The sequence below is a fragment of the Triturus cristatus genome, chromosome 4_1 (assembly GCF_964204655.1).
Source record: "Triturus cristatus chromosome 4_1, aTriCri1.1, whole genome shotgun sequence".
In the NCBI taxonomy this organism is placed as follows: domain Eukaryota; kingdom Metazoa; phylum Chordata; class Amphibia; order Caudata; family Salamandridae; genus Triturus; species Triturus cristatus.
This window is the reverse complement of record NC_140585.1, coordinates 101,682,505-101,703,026: the sequence shown is the minus strand read 5'-3', so window position 1 is coordinate 101,703,026 and position 20,522 is coordinate 101,682,505.

Sequence of the window (20,522 nt, the reverse complement as noted above, 5' to 3'; positions counted from 1 at the left end):
AATCCTAAGGGTCCCTAGGGTCAAACTAGACCACTAGGTACCTCCAGTAAGGGCCACAGAGCTGCGTTGCAGAGAGGTGTAAAAAGGGGCTTGGCCTCAGAACACCTGTCTGCAGTGCAGCTCCCTGGCGCATACTGGAGATGCCTGTTGGGGGCACGTTTGCAGAGTGCTGCACGGAGGAGGCATGGCCTCCGGCACGATGCCAGTCTTTTATTTATTTTAATTTTTTAAGAAGGGGGGCTGTGTGGTTCCCCTTCTTATTCTAATTTATTGGCCCTGATGACCCCATCCCCCAGGGCCTGTCTCCTAATTATATTTTTTTGACCCCAATCCCCAGGGCCGGCCACGGTTTTTTATTATTTTTAAAAAATATATATTTATAGACACACCTAGGACATGCTGGACAAACCGTACGTACCTATCACCATGACGATTTGCGTGATATTCATTAAAAGGCGACCATGCATACAATGAATCCACGTGGAATGTATTTACACCACTAGTGAAGCTCTGACATGTCTGATGCCCTACCTTGCCTAATCCCGGTAGACACCCTTGTCGTTTATTTATACAAACATGGGTAGCTATTGACGGGCACATTTAATACAGATGCACACCAAGCCATTCAAAGGGGATTCGACAAAAATTCGACCAAAACTATGCAAGAAACCCCCCTCACAGTTAATAAAACACACATCCACTGCCGGATGTGTAATACTTTTTATTTTACTCTCTGGAAAGGGGACGAACATCACTTAAGAGTCACAGCGCGCTCCTGACAGAGCCCAATGCTGTGTTACACCCACCATTGCCTGCCGAGTGCCACACACCTCTGTGTTGTATTCCACTGGCTAGTGCATATGCTATGACACTCTCTAGCCCATCTGCACTGTAACACCACCCCGTGAATATGTCATGCCACACTTGTCCTCGCACGGGTTATATTGCCCCATCTAACGCGCCTTCCTCGATGCCTATGTTATAACGCACAGTGCTATGCCATACATATTACAATCTGGGATCCATATCTTTGTCACAGTGCATATGCAACGTTACACTCCCCAGCACATATTTTATATTACAACTTTAGAGACTAGTTAGGTTACACAACACTGCCCTGTGCATATTACACTCCAAGGCGCATATCGCAGAGCACGCGCTAGTGCCTGTGCTATCTCGCGCTCTCCAATGAATCTGTCATTGCGCACAATGTATTGCATATTATATTTCACGCCCAGTTCATCTTATATCACACTTTTTGGTGCATTGTTTATACCATACACTATATCTAGTTTTCATTTTCAATCGTGCTCTCAGGACTATGTTCTATATAACACTGTGTTCACCTACCCTTTGCACAGGCATTACATTTTGTTATAGGGGGTGGAGGGTCAGGGGGTGTTTCTGCCAAGTGAGCCCGGAGTCACAGTCACAAACGTCCTCTTCTTCCTGAATAAAAGTGAGATTATGCTGCATACTTGTTCATATTTTAAGAAGTTCGCACAGACACAATGTTTTAAAAACAATAAAGTTCCTAATACCCGCCTTCTCTGAACAGTTAGCTTGCTGCCCCATCCCCCTCCTCCCTATCCTCTGTTGTGTGAATCCATGGACTAGCCTCCTCCCTCCTGCCATGCATGGTCTGATGTGCTGCCACTGCCCTCAATTTAGTATGATGTACCAGTCCACTCCTCCTGCCCTCCATTGCCCAATTCTATGCCCCATCATTGACCTCCTGCTTAAACTCTGTGATTAGCTTGCTGCCCCTATTCTCCTTCCCCCTGCCCTCCAATGTCTTTGTGCATGCCCCTGCTCCATCCTTTTTGCCCACCATGTTACATGGACCTGCCACTCCTATCTACTCTGAGTGTTCTGTTGAGCTGCCACTCCCCTCCCACCTGCCTAGCATTGTCAGATGACTGTAACCTGTCCCTGCCACCTCCACCCTGCCTGTCCACATGCCATGCCCCTATCCTCTTCCTCCTGTCCTACATGGTCCATTGTACTGCCACACCCTTCTGCCCACCCTGGTCTGTTGTGCTGCAACTGCTCCTCCTGCCTGCCCCGTGTGGTCTGTTGTGAGGCCCCTTCCCCTGAACTTTCTTGTCTGTGCACAGGTCCTGACCCTCCCTTCTATCCTCCATCATCCTTTGTGCATGCCCCTGCACCCTCCTTCTTGCCCATCATAGCCATTATGCTGCCACTAACCCTCCCACTTGCCATGCATGGTCTTCTGTGCTGCCATGGCCCCTCCCACCTTCGCTGAGTGGTCAGTTAGCTGCCCCTGACCCCCTCCCACCTTCACTCCATGGTCTGTGTGTATGCCATCACAGTCTCATTGTTGCTCTTCATGGTGTGTCTTGCTTCTAGTGCCCATCCTGCCTGACCTCCATGGCTATCTTGCTGCTCCTGCCCTGCCCCCTTGCCCCAGCCCTCTGTTTACATGTGCAGACCCCTACTCCCTCCCTCCTGGCTTGTCTGTTCAATTGTAATGCCCCTGATCCGTCCCTCCTGCCCTTTATGGTCTGTTATGCTGCAGCTTTCTCTCCTGTCTGTCCATTATGGTCAGCTAGCTACCATTGCCTCTTGCCCCTCTGTTCTCTGTTGTCCATGTGCATGGGCCTGTCCCCTCCCTCTTGCTTTCTATGGATTGTTGTGCTGCAATCCCATCCTGCATGCCCTGTGTGGTGTATTGTGCTGCTGCAAACCCTGATGCCTTCCCTGCAGGGTCAGTTTGGTGCACCTCTCCATGTCCCTCCTGTTATTTGTTATCTTTATGTTTTTTTATACAGTTAACCACTTGATTAAATGTTGCACTTAGGGGAGAGGATGTGGTGTTACTTCCAGAACTGCAGACTTTGCAACTGGGGAACCAGGTTGAAGTTTCTGCTTCAGCTCGACATTCTGTGATTCTGGTCAAATCACATAGTCTCCCCATGTCTACAACCAAAATGAATTTGTTCTTGTGTGATGTAACCAATGCTCATGTAAAGCACTCCAATACCTGACAAGTCTGCACTATATAACACTGCAAAAACACAAAATAATAAGTGTTTTGCACACTTCTGTCATTGGGCTATATTTGGGCTACATCTGGGTGATTTTGGGCTACATTTGGGCTCTTTTGTCTCCGGTGGCCATCTTGAGAGATTTATTTGTTATGAAGTTTCCTAATTTCCTCATGTACTGCAGTCTCCTCAGTAGGAAATGCTTTCAGTTTTTTACTTTGATTCCATCATGAAGGTATTCAGATGTGTCACACATTTGCCATAAATTCAGAATGTTAGCACTCTTTGTGCTCATTAGATCACTGTAGTAAAGCTACTGCTCACCAGGGAAAACTGCTGCTGGTATTGAAAGTGCATGTTTCAGTCTGCATGTCAGAATTTTTTAATGAAATAGAAGAGGATTTGAGAAGTCACTCAAAATGTGCCCTCATTTTCTTTCTTCAGCATTAATCATAATTTCTATGGCAAAATGAACCCCCTCATTGTGTTCCTTTTTATAAAATGTTTTAATTGTTACCAGTTTATTCCAATCAAGATGGCTTCAGGTGTGCCATACTTTTGTCATAATGAAGACAGTAAGCGCTCTAGTTGTTTTTAAGAACATTCTGGGACATTCTGTCATTGGGCTATACTTGGGCGACATCTGGGTGATATTTGGGCTACATTTGGGCTCTTTTGTCTCTGATGGCCATCTTGGGAGACTTATTTGTTATGAAGTTTCCTAATTTCCTCATTTACTGCAGTCTCCTCAGTAGGAAATACTTTCAGTTTTTTACTTTGATTCCATCAAGAAGGCATTCAGATGTGTCACACATTTGCCATAAATTCAGAATGTTAGCACTCTTTTTGCTCATTAGATCAATGTAGTAAAGCTACTGCTCTCCAGGGAAAACTGCTGCTGGTATTGAAAGTGCATGTTTCAGTCTGCATGTCAGAATGTTTTAATGAAATAGAAGAGGATTTGAGAAGTCACTCAAAATGTGCCCTAATTTTTCTTTCTGCAGCACTAATCATACTTGTTATGGAAAAATGAACCCCCTCATTTTGTTCCTTTTTAAATTAAATGTTGTAAGAGTTACCACTTTAATCCAAGCAAGATGGCTTCAGGTGTGCCATACGTTTATCATAAGTAGGACTGTTAGCGCTCTAGTTGTTCTTTGGAACACTCTGGGAAGCTGCAGTAGAACACAAAGGAATCAACTGACAGTCTCTGCCCTTGTTGGATGTACATGTTTTACTGAGAATGTCAGACTTCATTCTCACATGACTGAGAAAGATAATGTGAATTTACAGAAAATAAGCTCTCAGTTTAGCTTATAGATCACCTTCCAAACCCCTGTGGGAAAAGCATGAGAAAATATTTTTCTCTCAATCATGATATCGCAGCAGAAGGCTTTTTCACATGGTGAAATCACCTTAGAACATAACACAATTCCTAAAAAGAGTATGGTACCATCAACAAATGATTTATAATGTAACTAAAGTCTTAAAACCTTCTATTAACTGCAATGGTTTTTAATGAGGTGCTATCATGTATATTGGTCCCAAGATGGCTGCCAACACTTCTTGGATGAAGTGCTGACAGCCAATCAGATCTCAGGATGAGATGTGTGGTTAGGCTCCGCCCACATATATATATGCTTTTAAATGCTATTTTCTCAGGAAATACTGAACAGATTTACACCAGACCTGCAAAAGGCACTTCCTTGACCTTATGGCTATCTCTCTGCCAAATTTCAAGTAATTCTGTTCAGCCGTTCGGGCTGTAGCTGTGTCTAAAGGTCCTATGGAAAAATGCATGGGGAAAACACGTTTTGGGACCCCCCTTTTTTCTCGGCCCCTGCTTGACGAATCACCCCGAGACTTTCAGGGTAGGAGCTGAACAGAGCGCCCCATTAGTTTTGAAAATTTCGTGAGGATTCGTCAACCGGCGCCAAAGTTATTCAAAATAGAATTTTGAGATTTCCGATGGAAACTAGGTTGTAACTATAACTATCTACTGGCGACTGCCAGTAGATAATATATATATATATATATATATATATATATATATATATATATATATATATATATATATATATATATATATATATATATTCACTGAAAAAACCATAGGTTTCACACATGTTATAGTTAGCTGGACATTTTACTGATAAAAAACCAATGAAATTCCCCCGTTATAGTTACTGTAGGCAACTATAACTCACGCGACCGCAATCCTCTGCTGATGCTAATACTGTATTTAGACACTTATTTGCCCATATCTTCTTCCATTAAATTTTAGCTATACATATATTACAAATATTTTTTTTTCATAAAGACACATATGTCATCAGCAGAGGATTACGGTCGCGTGAGTTATAGTTGCCTACAGTAACTATAACGGGGGAATTTCATTGGTTTTTTATCAGTAAAATGTCCAGCTAACTATAACATGTGTGAAACCTATGGTTTTTTCAGTGAATTAGCAAGGTTTTTTAAATGCTATTTCCTAACTATAACGTGTGTGAAACCTATGGTTTTTTCAGTGAATTTGTACGGTTTTTTAAATGCTAAGTTACTTTACGCCATTTGTGGCGTGCGCGCCCACTTAACGCAGTTCGTTCCGTGCACGGTTTTTATCAACTTTAATAAGCCCTGTACATTTGGTGGCCTTCGGCCACCAAAAGCACAGGGGGTGAGGTCAATGTGGATAGTGTTTTTTTTATTTCGATTTTATAATTTCATGTTGCCAAAATTACGTTTTTTTTCTCTATTAATAAGCCCTGCACATTTGGTGGCCTGCGGCCACCAAAAGCACAGGGGGTGGGGTAAGTGTGGATAGTGTTTTTTTTATTTTTATTTTTTTACCGTAAGCGTACGGTAAGCTTACGGTAAGCGTACGGTAAGCGTACGGTAAGCGTACTCCGCGAAATTGCCGAAAAAAAAATAAAACCGTTTTTGCTCTTGGGGGATGTTTGGGGACTCCCTCAACATGACTATGTGGGAGGGAGTTGTCAAAACAGCCCCGTAACATGTTTTTGGCCATCATGTTTGATAAACAACACTCAGTGCGAGAGACAAAATGGCGGACGCCGCTTCCTGGTTTCGGCCGATTCGAATGTTTACTAAGATCTAAGAGCCAATCAGAATCGCGCTCGCGCACGCCACCGTAAGCTTACGGTAAGCGTACGGTAAGCGTACGGTAAGCGTACCGTAAGCGGGCTCAGATATATATATTGATTTAAAGGCTATTTTCTCAGAATCTACTGAACAGATTTACACCAAACCTACAAAAGGCACTTCCTTGACCTAGGGACTACCTCTCTGCCAAATTTCTAGTAATTCTGTTCAGCCGTTCGGGCTGTAGCTCGTTCTAAAGGTCCTATGGAAAAATGCATGGGAAAAACGCGTTTTGGGACCCCCCTTTTATCTCAGCCCCCGCTTGACGAATCCCCCTGAGACTTTCAGGGTAGGAGCGGAGCGTAGCGCCCCACCTATTTTGAGAAATTTGCGAGGATTCGTCGACCGGCGCCAAAGTTATTCAAAATAGAATGTTGAGGTTTTCCTATGGAAACGTGGTCCTAACTATAACTACCTACTGGCGACCGCCAGTAGGTAATATATATGTATATATATATATATTCACTGAAAAAACCATAGGTTTCACACATGTTATAGTTAGCTGGACATTTTACTGATAAAAAACCAATGAAATTCCCCCGTTATAGTTACTGTAGGCAACTATAACTCACGCGACCGTAATCCTCTGCTGATGCTAATACTGTATTTAGACACTTATTTGCCCATATCTTCTTCCATTAAATTTTAGCTATACATATATTACAAATATTTTTTTTTCATAAAGACACATATGTCATCAGCAGAGGATTACGGTCGCGTGAGTTATAGTTGCCTACAGTAACTATAACGGGGGAATTTCATTGGTTTTTTATCAGTAAAATGTCCAGCTAACTATAACATGTGTGAAACCTATGGTTTTTTCAGTGAATTAGCAAGGTTTTTTAAATGCTATTTCCTAACTATAACGTGTGTGAAACCTATGGTTTTTTCAGTGAATTTGTACGGTTTTTTAAATGCTAAGTTACTTTACGCCATTTGTGGCGTGTGCGCCCACTTAACGCAGTTCGTTCCGTGCACGGTTTTTATCAACTTTAATAAGCCCTGTACATTTGGTGGCCTTCGGCCACCAAAAGCACAGGGGGTGAGGTCAATGTGGATAGTGTTTTTTTTATTTCGATTTTATAATTTCATGTTGCCAAAATTACGTTTTTTTTCTCTATTAATAAGCCCTGCACATTTGGTGGCCTGCGGCCACCAAAAGCACAGGGGGTGGGGTAAGTGTGGATAGTGTTTTTTTTATTTTTATTTTTTTACCGTAAGCGTACGGTAAGCTTACGGTAAGCGTACGGTAAGCGTACGGTAAGCGTACCCCGCGAAATTGCCGAAAAAAAAATACAACCGTTTTTGCTCTTGGGGGATGTTTGGGGACTCCCTCAACATGACTATGTGGGAGGGAGTTGTCAAAACAGCCCCGTAACATGTTTTTGGCCATCATGTTTGATAAACAACACTCAGTGCGAGAGACAAAATGGCGGACGCCGCTTCCTGGTTTCGGCCGATTCGAATGTTTACTAAGATCTAAGAGCCAATCAGAATCGCGCTCGCGCACGCCACCGTAAGCTTACGGTAAGCGTACGGTAAGCGTACGGTAAGCGTACCGTAAGCGGGCTCAGATATATATATTGATTTAAAGGCTATTTTCTCAGAATCTACTGAACAGATTTACACCAAACCTACAAAAGGCACTTCCTTGACCTAGGGACTACCTCTCTGCCAAATTTCTAGTAATTCTGTTCAGCCGTTCGGGCTGTAGCTCGTTCTAAAGGTCCTATGGAAAAATGCATGGGAAAAACGCGTTTTGGGACCCCCCTTTTATCTCAGCCCCCGCTTGACGAATCCCCCCGAGACTTTCAGGGTAGGAGCGGAGCGTAGCGCCCCACCTATTTTGAGAAATTCGCGAGGATTCGTCGACCGGCGCCAAAGTTATTCAAAATAGAATGTTGAGGTTTTCCTATGGAAACGTGGTCCTAACTATAACTACCTACTGGCGACCGCCAGTAGGTAATAAATATATATATATATATATATATATATATATATATATATATATATATATTACCTACTGGCGGTCGCCAGTAGGTAGTTATAGTTAGGACCCCTTTTCCATAGGAAAACCTCAACATTCTATTTTGAATAACTTTGGCGCCGGTTGATGAATCCTCGCGAATTTCTCAAAATAGGTGGGGCGCTACGCTCCGCTCCTACCCTGAAAGTCTCGGGGGGATTCGTCAAGCGGGGGCTGAGATAAAAGGGGGGTCCCAAAACGCGTTTTTCCCATGCATTTTTCCATAGGACCTTTAGAACGAGCTACAGCCCGAACGGCTGAACAGAATTAGTAGAAATTTGGCAGAGAGGCAGTCCCTAGGTCAAGGAAGTGCCTTTTGTAGGTTTGGTGTAAATCTGTTCAGTAGATTCTGAGAAAATAGCCTTTAAATCAATATATATATCTGAGCCCGCTTACGGTACGCTTACCGTACGCTTACCGTAAGCGTACGGTGGCGTGCGCGAGCGCGATTCTGATTGGCTCTTAGATCTTAGTAAACATTCGAATCGGCCGAAACCAGGAAGCGGCGTCCGCCATTTTGTCTCTCGCACTGAGTGTTGTTTATCAAACATGATGGCCAAAAACATGTTACGGGGCTGTTTTGACAACTCCCTCCCACATAGTCATGTTGAGGGAGTCCCCAAACATCCCCCAAGAGCAAAAACGGTTTTATTTTTTTTTCGGCAATTTCGCCGAGTACGCTTACCGTACGCTTACCGTAAGCGTACGGTTAAAAAAAATAATAAAAAAAACACTATCCACACTTACCCCACCCCCTGTGGTTTTGGTGGCCGTAGGCCACCTAATGTACAGGGCTTATTAACATCTAAAAAAAACTAAATTTTGGCAACATGAAATTATAAAATCGAAATAAAAAAAACACTATCCACATTGACCCCACCCCCTGTGCTTTTGGTGGCCGAAGGCCACCAAATGTACAGGGCTTATTAAAGTTGATAAAAACCGTGCACGGAACGAACTGCGTTAAGTGGGCGCGCACGCCTTGAATGGCGTAAAGTAACTTAGCATTTAAAAAACCGTACAAATTCACTGAAAAAACCATAGGTTTCACACACGTTATAGTTAGGAATTAGCATTTAAAAAACCTTGCAAATTCACTGAAAAAACCATAGGTTTCACACATGTTATAGTTAGCGGAAATTTTACTGATAAAAAACCTGTGAAATTGCCCCGTTATAGTTAGTGCTGGCAACTATAACTCACGCGACCGCAATCTTCTGCTGATGACATATGTGTCTTTATGAAAAAAAAATATTTGTAATATATGTATAGCTAAAAATGTATGGAAGAAGACATGGGCAAATAAGTGTCTAAATACAGTATTAGCATCAGCAGAGGATTGCGGTCGCGTGAGTTATAGTTGCCAGCACTAACTATAACGGGGCAATTTCACAGGTTTTTTATCAGTAAAATTTCCGCTAACTATAACATGTGTGAAACCTATGGTTTTTTCAGTGAATATATATATATATATCCAAACAACAATTGTTACAGCGTTTTCACAAGAACGATGCCATGGCCACAAAACTTCATCTCAGCGTGCTTTTATTCCAACGGTCTTGTCACTCTACGCGTTTCGGAGAACACCTCCTTGTTCACGAGTAAGAGCGTTAGTAAGACAACTTCTTTTAAATTAATCATGTGACACCAAAATAATAGACAGTGAAAACAGATTCTCCATATGCATGGGTTTTTAGAGCTAGGAAAACAGACTTTTTCAAAACATATATGTGCAACAGTTGTAAATGAAAGGGAGCTTGTTACGGCACTCATATTATTCGTATAATTATTAAAGCGACAACATAAATATAAATGCAACTTTGCCAATAGCCCTGTTTTTTCGGGCATGAAAAATTTTAAACATTTGCCCAAGCAATTCTCCGTATGAGAAATTCTCACGTGTTGATATTTGGAAGACTTCATGTATAGTATTGTCACATGAGCGGTCGAAGAATAAGCATTTTAAACATTTTAAACATTATCGTGCTTAACATGTCAGTTCTGCCCAAGTGGGCAAACAAGTTTTCTTGAAGCAAAAAATCGATAAATTCATCGACAGTTAATATCAAATTAAATGACAACAGATCACGCCCCAGTGGGCATACACATCAAGATTATCTTGTATACGGAGCTAAAAAAAAAATTTTGTCAAATGACCATGACTTCATCGCTCAGTAAATTTCATTTCTTCCTCATTCGTGTCCGTACTATCTGCACTTAATCAAGAATCAATTAGGTCGTATCCCACTCTCTCTTTAAACCACATTAGAGACCTGTGAAACATAATCAAGATAAGGTGCAATTATTAAGAGAAAAAATCTTTTTGTTGTTTACATTAGCTAAATTACAGGTTAAAAGGAATGAGCGTTTAAAAACAATTAAAACAGTTAATCGTCTAGTCTATTTTCAGTCGAGCTCTATGTTGATGTCATGCCCCGCGGTCATACCCCAGAGAGCAGAGAGTATTTAATGGGCGAAGGGCGTGCAGAAGCTGCTTAGCGTTCTTGCGCTTAGCCCCATTTCCGTCCCGTAGAGGTTTGCCTGACTTCCGGTTGACGGGTGTTTCCTGTTTCCTGTTTTCGTGTCGCGGACGAGTTGCAGCGGACGAGTCCCGGCTTCTGTGTTGGTCCCGGTGAAGCGTGGAGCTGGCGTTGTTGTGTCCACAGAAGCGGCAGCGCTAGTTGTGCAATTTTCCTCTGGTTGGTGTGGCGGCATTCGAGTATTTCCCAAGTAAGGTCTGCCTGTTGGTATGTCGTTCGTGGGTCCCCATTCCACTCGCTGCTCCTCTTGGTGGAACCCGATGTTGGTATTTAGTTCGTGGGTCCCCATTCCCCTCGCTGCTCCTCTCGCTGGATCCAGATACTAACTCGAGTCTTAATAGGCTTATGTTTTTACGTGTGCAGCCTGCTGTTAAGGCGACTCCAGGTCTTTTGTTTTGTTGGAGTCTTACTTTTGGTTCTTATCACTTATTACTTGTCGGTACTTTACTTGCTTATGCCAAGAATAAGGCATCTCCACATTGTATCCCTACCCTAAGTTCTCTTGAACACATATCAGGTGGTGATTACCGGCGAGGACCATTGAGCAGTGGGTTAGGTTTCCCATATTCCTACAGAAGAAGCATGGTACCTGTCTTTCTTAATTCCTAAAAGAATGTGTGGACTATTAGCCCTCTTTTGTTTGTTATCCATACCTATCTGTTTCCTGCAGCCCTAAAGGTGACTACTCATGCATAGAGAGTTATAGAAGAAGACGATTGCTGAGACTCCCATCTATTACACTTATATACAATCGGGGTGAGCCAGCTATCTTCACTGTGTAGGATTGGACTCTAAGGGAGATTAAGTATTACTCTTGGGACTCATCAAAGGTTTTTCTTATAGAGTGATACACAATTATTCACGCAGACTGTTACCAGAGCGGCTAACGATAACCTTGGTAGGTTCCTGGTGCTTGAAGATTAGAAAAGTCAAGGGTAGTGGTACATTGATATTCCTTAATCCAACTTTGTGTTACAGCTGGGAGGCCCTGCCGTTTCTCCTGCCAGAATCCATCAATCAAGACCTACCTGTCTCCCCACCTATCCTTGTTTTGTTTCCCTGTTTTTCCCCAGCGGGTTCTCCGAACTCTAGAGTCTGATAGAGTCGGAGGAACGTGGGGGACGACTGCGGACTTTTCTCCAAGGTTCCGGACGCTCCTGCAGAACATCCTCCGCGATCATTACAGATGATCAGAATTGCAATACAGAACATAAATTTCAAATACAGTACATAAATTTAATAACTAACCCAAATGAACTGATAACCCTTCATCACCATTATGTCCTGCTGGTTGCATTGTATGGTATTTTATGATCATTCTGGACTCAAGTCGTCTTAGTTCTTGAGTTCTGTCACCCCCTCTCTCTCTCACGGGGATATTGTCAAGAACACAGAAGGACAGTTTGGAGTTATTCTGATTATGGCAGGCTGTAAAATGTCTGGCAATGGGGTATTGCTTGTCGTTATTTTTAATGGCCCTCAGATGTTCCAAAACACGTTTTTTTGCCTTATGGATGGTACTCCCTATATAGTATTTGTCACAGGGACATCTGAGGGCATAAACGACATATTCAGTGTTGCATGTGTAATGTCTCAATATTTTAAAGGGTTTCATTTGGTCTGACAATCTAACTTCTTTACAGTTAGTGCTGTATTTACAGGCTTTACACTTCCCACAAGTGTAAAACCCCTGTATTGTGCTTGTTTTTATATTTGAAGTCATCAAAGTTCTACAAACACTATCTTTGAGGGACTTTGATTTACGTTAGGTGATTTGAGGGTATTCTTCTATACATTTGACCAGATCTTTGTCAAGTTTCAAGATTTCGCAGTATTTTTTAAGCGCAGTTTTGACCTCAAAGGATCTAGTGTGAAAAGTAGTAATAAATCGTACGTTAGAGGTCTGTTCATTGGTTTGTGTTATTTGTTCAAGTTTGTTATTCAGTAACTCATTTCTCTCTCGTTTATCTACTTCATTGCATGCCTCATTGATGCAAGCTTTACTATAGCCTCTTATTTTAAAACGTTCACACATGATCAACTTTTCTTTTTCATACTCATTGGTTGTGCTGCAGTTACGTTTTGCCCTGAGAAGCTCTCCGAGAGGAATGCTGTTAATTAAGCTTCTCGGATGACAACTGTCAGCGTGTAGCAGACTATTTCCTGCAGTCACTTTTCTAAAAAGTACAGTGGAAAGTTTATTGTTGTCAATTTTGACATTTAAGTCCAAAAATTCAATACTTTCAGCATGGATATGACTAGTGAAAGTAAGGTTTAGGGAATTCTTATTGAGTGACTCAACAAACGTATTAGCTTCTTCAAAGCTACCTCCCCAGACGCAAAAAATGTCGTCTATATATCTCATCCAGCTTTTTACGTTGGTGTTAAACTGGTCCAGGTTACTGACTACTTGCTCTTCCCACCAGCCCAGGTACAGACCTGCAAAGCTGGGGGCAAAGCAAGTACCCATCGCAGTCCCAAGGGTTTGACGATAAATTTGACCATTAAAGAGAAAGAAATTTTGTGTCAAACATGTCAGGATCATATCCAATAAGATTTCCGTATGAAACAGCAATGACAGTGACCTGTGTCTTAAGAAATACCGCAAAAACCAAAGGAAATGATGGACGGAGTGTTGAACATTGCAAGCACTCACCCCCAGTCAACTGATCTGGGTTTAATCCATCACCGTTCTTTAGCCCACTCTGCCACCCCAGTTCAGACATGGCCATATGCAAATCAGTCTGACCCTGTGCCTCATGGGAACAGTCCAGCCCGAACTGCCAAGCCATGTCTTCCCTGGACCGGAAACAAGCTTCCTAGGACCGGTTTCTGGCATTTCAGCCGTCTTCAGCCAGGCTTGCTTGAATCCAGTGGCAAAGTGAGCAAGGGACTCACGTCTGAGCATACCCTGCCAACTTATGGCGAACAAAGCAAAAACCAAAGGAAATGATGGACGGAGTGTTGAACATTGCAAGCACTCACCCCCAGTCAACTGATCTGGGTTTAATCCATCACCGTTCTTTAGCCCACTCTGCCACCCCAGTTCAGACATGGCCATATGCAAATCAGTCTGACCCTGTGCCTCATGGGAACAGTCCAGCCTGAACTGCCAAGCCATGTCTTCCCTGGACCGGAAACAAGCTTCCTAGGACCGGTTTCTGGCATTTCAGCCATCTTCAGCCAGGCTTGCTTGAATCCAGTGGCAAAGTGAGCAAGTGACTCACGTCTGAGCATACCCTGCCAACTTATGGCGAACAAAGCAAAAACCAAAGGAAATGATGGACGGAGTGTTGAACATTGCAAGCACTCACCCCCAGTCAACTGATCTGGGTTTAATCCATCACCGTTCTTTAGCCCACTCTGCCACCCCAGTTCAGACATGGCCATATGCAAATCAGTCTGACCCTGTGCCTCATGGGAACAGTCCAGCCCGAACTGCCAAGCCATGTCTTCCCTGGACCGGAAACAAGCTTCCTAGGACCGGTTTCTGGCATTTCAGCCGTCTTCAGCCAGGCTTGCTTGAATCCAGTGGCAAAGTGAGCAAGGGACTCACGTCTGAGCATACCCTGCCAACTTATGGCGAACAAAGCAAAAACCAAAGGAAATGATGGACGGAGTGTTGAACATTGCAAGCACTCACCCCCAGTCAACTGATCTGGGTTTAATCCATCACCGTTCTTTAGCCCACTCTGCCACCCCAGTTCAGACAAGGCCATATGCAAATCAGTCTGACCCTGTGCCTCATGGGAACAGTCCAGCCCGAACTGCCAAGCCATGTCTTCCCTGGACCGGAAACAAGCTTCCTAGGACCGGTTTCTGGCATTTCAGCCGTCTTCAGCCAGGCTTGCTTGAATCCAGTGGCAAAGTGAGCAAGGGACTCACGTCTGAGCATACCCTGCCAACTTATGGCGAACAAAGCAAAAACCAAAGGAAATGATGGACGGAGTGTTGAACATTGCAAGCACTCACCCCCAGTCAACTGATCTGGGTTTAATCCATCACCGTTCTTTAGCCCACTCTGCCACCCCAGTTCAGACATGGCCATATGCAAATCAGTCTGACCCTGTGCCTCATGGGAACAGTCCAGCCCGAACTGCCAAGCCATGTCTTCCCTGGACCGGAAACAAGCTTCCTAGGACCGGTTTCTGGCATTTCAGCCGTCTTCAGCCAGGCTTGCTTGAATCCAGTGGCAAAGTGAGCAAGGGACTCACGTCTGAGCATACCCTGCCAACTTATGGCGAACAAAGCAAAAACCAAAGGAAATGATGGACGGAGTGTTGAACATTGCAAGCACTCACCCCCAGTCAACTGATCTGGGTTTAATCTATCACCGTTCTTTAGCCCACTCTGCCACCCCAGTTCAGACATGGCCATATGCAAATCAGTCTGACCCTGTGCCTCATGGGAACAGTCCAGCCCGAACTGCCAAGCCATGTCTTCCCTGGACCGGAAACAAGCTTCCTAGGACCGGTTTCTGGCATTTCAGCCTTCTTCAGCCAGGCTTGCTTGAATCCAGTGGCAAAGTGAGCAAGGGACTCACGTCTGAGCATACCCTGCCAACTTATGGCGAACAAAGCAAAAACCAAAGGAAATGATGGACGGAGTGTTGAACATTGCAAGCACTCACCCCCAGTCAACTGATCTGGGTTTAATCCATCACCGTTCTTTAGCCCACTCTGCCACCCCAGTTCAGACATGGCCATATGCAAATCAGTCTGACCCTGTGCCTCATGGGAACAGTCCAGCCCGAACTGCCAAGCCATGTCTTCCCTGGACCGGAAACAAGCTTCCTAGGACCGGTTTCTGGCATTTCAGCCGTCTTCAGCCAGGCTTGCTTGAATCCAGTGGCAAAGTGAGCAAGGGACTCACGTCTGAGCATACCCTGCCAACTTATGGCGAACAAAGCAAAAACCAAAGGAAATGATGGACGGAGTGTTGAACATTGCAAGCACTCACCCCCAGTCAACTGATCTGGGTTTAATCCACCACCGTTCTTTAGCCCACTCTGCCACCCCAGTTCAGACATGGCCATATGCAAATCAGTCTGACCCTGTGCCTCATGGGAACAGTCCAGCCCGAACTGCCAAGCCATGTCTTCCCTGGACCGGAAACAAGCTTCCTTGGACCGGTTTCTGGCATTTCAGCCATCTTCAGTCAGGCTTGCTTGAATCCAGTGGCAAAGTGAGCAAGGGACTCACGTCTGAGCATACCCTACCAACTTATGGTGACCAAAGCAAAACCAAAGGAAATGATGGACGGAGTGTTGAACATTGCAAGCACTCACCCCCAGTCAACTGATCTGGGTTTAATCCACCACCGTTCTTTAGCCCACTCTGCCACCCCAGTTCAGACATGGCCATATGCAAATCAGTCTGACCCTGTGCCTCATGGGAACAGTCCAGCCCGAACTGCCAAGCCATGTCTTCCCTGGACCGGAAACAAGCTTCCTAGGACCGGTTTCTGGCATTTCAGCCGTCTTCAGCCAGGCTGGCTTGAATCCAGTGGCAAAGTGAGCAAGGAACTCACGTCTGAGCATACCCTGCCAACTTATGGCGAAATAAATACCTACATGCTTGGATACCTAAATCATGGGGGATGCTGGTGTATAAACTAGCTCATAAGTAACCAGCCTGGCTGCCAATTGATTGTCTCAAGTTTCTGTAGAAAATGTCCTGAATCTCTCAGGTAAGATGGAAGAGATTGTACCAGCGGTTGTAAATAATGGTCGACGTACCTAGAAGTATTCTCCAAACAACTACCCCTGGAGGATACGATTGGTCTTCCGGGGGGATTTGTTTCATCTTTGTGCAGTTTAGGTAATAGGTAGAGGGCAGGTATTTTGGGGTCATTTGATCTGTTGTCATTTAATTTGATATTAACTGTCGATGAATTTATCGATTTTTTGCTTCAAGAAAACTTGTTTGCCCACTTGGGCAGAACTGACATGTTAAACACGAAAATGTTTAAAATGTTTAAAATGCTTATTCTTCGACCGCTCATGTGACAATACTATACATGAAGTCTTCCAAATATCAACACGTGAGAATTTCTCATACGGAGAATTGCTTGGGCAAATGTTTAAAATTTTTCATGCCCGAAAAAACAGGGCTATTGGCAAAGTTGCATTTATATTTATGTTGTCGCTTTAATAATTATACGAATAATATGAGTGCCGTAACAAGCTCCCTTTAATTTACAACTGTTGCACATATATGTTTTGAAAAAGTCCTAGCTCTAAAAACCCATGCATATGGAGAATCTGTTTTCACTGTCTATTATTTTGGTGTCACATGATTAATTTAAAAGAAGTTGTCTTACTAACGCTCTTACTCGTGAACAAGGAGGTGTTCTCCGAAACGCGTAGAGTGACACGACCGTTGGAATAAAAGCACGCTGAGATGAAGTTTTGTGGCCATGGCATCGTTCTTGTGAAAACGCTGTAACGATTGTTGTTTGGATATTGGGAGTCGCTTTCCCGCCGTGGCCCGCCATTGCAAGTGGCTTGGGTTTTCTTAGCGAAACTTGAGAGGTGGATATATATATATATATATATATATATATATATATGTATTACCTAATGGCGGTCGCCAGTAGGTAGTTATAGTTAGGACTTAGTTACCATAGGGAAATGGCAACATTCTATTCCCAATAACTTTGGTGCCGATTGACGACACTTCGCGAAAATTTGAAAAAACTAATTCTTTGTTCAGATCAGCTCCTATGTTGAATGTTTGGGGTGATTCGTCAAGGGGTGGGGCCGAGAAAAAAGGAGGGTCCCAAAACGTGTTTTCTCCATGTTCATTTCCATAGGAAACTTTAGACAAGGCTACAGGTCAAACGGGTAAACGGAATTACCGCAAATTTGGCAGGGAGAAGGGACTTGGTCTAGAAAGCACGGTTTTGTTTATTTGGTGTAAATTCGTTCAGTAGTTTTTGAGAAGTATCGAAATTTACAGATATCGATTTTTTGGAATTCTGCCATCTGATTGGCTGAGACGTTACAAGCACGAGCTTGTTGCTGATTGGCTACGAGCGGTTGCAACTAGGAAGTGTTGGCCGCCATTTTGTGATTCCGTTGGAACGAGTAAGGTGAAAAAAGGGGGGGAAAAAGTGAGAAATAGGAGGGTAGGAGCACTGTAACCTCTGTGGGGTGTTTAGGGTGTGCTATAGAGGGGGTGCGAAGCGAAGTATTTACCCCTCCCGGTATGTAAGTGGTGGGCTACGGAAATTAAGTGAGGTATTGGGTAGAGTCTGATGCGGGTAAGGTGAGCTGGTGCTGGACTCGGGGATTAAAGCGTGAGCCCATATTGTGTGTCTTATGCTGTGAAGTCATGTGCCGTGGCCGCTGCACTACAGTTGAGGAAGTTGTCTCCGGATGTGTTTATAAATAATAGGATGAACTACTGACCCGTACTGGTATGAAAGTCCTGGGGTACGGAATTTATGTGAGGTATTGTCTAGAGTCTCATATTGCTAAGCTGAGCTGCTGCCGGAGTCGGGGATAAAGCATGAGCCCAAACTGTGTGTCATATGCTGTGAAGTCATGTGCTCTGGCCGCTGTGCCACATCTGTGCAAGTAGTGTCAGCATGTAGTTATAGGTACTTGGATGAACTTTTGTTTAGAACATTGTAGCTTGTGTATGGTGCTTAGGTGGTGTTGTATAGGGAGTGCGGGGGTAAATCAATATGGTATTTGTAGAGCGCAAGCTACTCACCCCTATGGGTGAGTAGAACTGGGGATCAAAACGAGAGGTCTGTGCTGCAAAGTGAGATGGTGTGGTGCTGCACTACAGCTGTGTGGGGAATACATTTTGGCGAGTTTGCGGGAGTTGGCATTATATGGCCCTAAAATAGGGGGCCTAAGTTGTAAGTTATAGGGTGGCTCTAAAAAGAGCCCTTGTGTTCATTAGTTGGAGCTACATATAAGTGCGGATGCATAACTTCAAGTTATTCAGGAAAACTCTGTTTCCCTGATCTGTGAAGTGTACTCCATCACTTCTGTATATATCCGCCATATCAAAACTTATGTTGTTGTTGTATATGGACCCCATTTTGTGGTCTCTGAGGTATGCAGAGACAGTTTTGTTGACTTTTTTCCGAGATTTTTCAATCTGAGGCCAAAATTGTTTGGACCATTTCCACTTCTGTCTTTGGCATATATTGGAATATACAAAGACAGTTTGAAGCAAAAGTAACATCAATTGTCCAAAGGTGTCCTTTATAAGCATTTCCAAATCTACCCCAGTCAATAAGCCTAGGTTGTTTCCACCACAGTGCACAATCATGAGGTCAGGGTGTTGGAGATGCAAACAGGTTTTAACCAAAGGAAACAATTGGTGCCACTTCAATCCTCTCTGTCCAAACCATTTAATGTCCACATTTTGTAAACCTAGGTCTAAGTCAATACGCCTCTGTTCTGCATAACTCTTGCTCCAGAAAACATAGCTATGTCCTACGATCCACACTAGCATTTTGAAGGTATGGCTGGAAGGTATGGAAAGATGTCTGTAGCTCATGCAGTTCCTTCGTATAATAAGAGATATGTTTAAAGATGGGGAACTAGTTTCTTTTCGCATACAAAACGGTACCTGATTGGGAGATGAAAAGCATTGTTTTTTAAAAGTAGGGTGCACATTCGTTTTGTGGAAAAGTATGTTACTGATTGGTTAAGAAAAAGCAGTTTGCACGTACATATTATAGTACATATTATAGGATAAAATATGCTCAACTCAACCACACCTGCTACTTGCATTTGGAAGGCACTGTTCGAACTTAAAACAATCGTGAACTTTTAACCTGCATGTGGCGTTAAATGTTCGAGAAAATGTTGCAAAAAAATATCATTAGGTTTAAAAAATTGATGAACTTTTAACCTCCACGTGTTGTAGAATGTTCTAGAAAGTGTGTTGATAGAATGCGTTGCATTTCTGACTTCGATGTGTACTTGAATATTAAAAAATCTTTTTATATGGAAAAGTAGAAAGACAGTTATAGAGAGAATTTTTGAAAGCTAAAAGAATCAAGGAACTATTGTAATTTGTTCTTGATTACCTACTGGCGGTCGCCAGTAGGTAGTTATCACTGTTAACGGTCTGAAAGTGCGGTGTTGCTCAGAGTGGCATGGTGGTGATATGATATGGTGCTACACTCGGGTATGAAACCCAGAGTCTAAACCGTGAGGTCATTGCTGTAAAGTGATGTGGTCTGGTGTTTGTAGCATATGTGTGCAAGTAGTGTTAGTAGGCGTTTCTACCATACAGGGAGTGGGAAGTGAACTACTGACTGCTACTGTGTGTTGATAGTATACCGGAAGCGGGAAGCGAAGTAGTTACGCCTACCGGTGTGAAGACTTGGGGATGAACCCGAGCTAATTGCTGTAAAGTGATGGGCTCTGGGCGGTGTGGGATACTAGCCGCTGTAGTATAAGTAAGTAAGTAGTGTTAGTATGCGTTTATAGTATATCAGGAGTGGGAAGCAAACTACTCATCCCTACTGGTGTGAGGACTCTGGCATTAAACCATGAGCCTAAATTGTGAGCTCATTGCTGTAAAGTGATGTGCTCTGGGCGCTGTAGCATACTTGTGGAAGAAGTGTTAGTTTACGTTTATGCAATATAGGGAGTGCGAAGCGAAAGTCTTACCCCTACCGGTGTCAAGACTCATGGATGAAACTATGAGCTCATTGCTGTAAAGTCATGTGCTCTGTGTAGTATTCCATTGTAAGTCATAGTAGAATGTTAGTATGTAATTCTACTAGAATCTAAGGGGCATATTATCAAGGAAC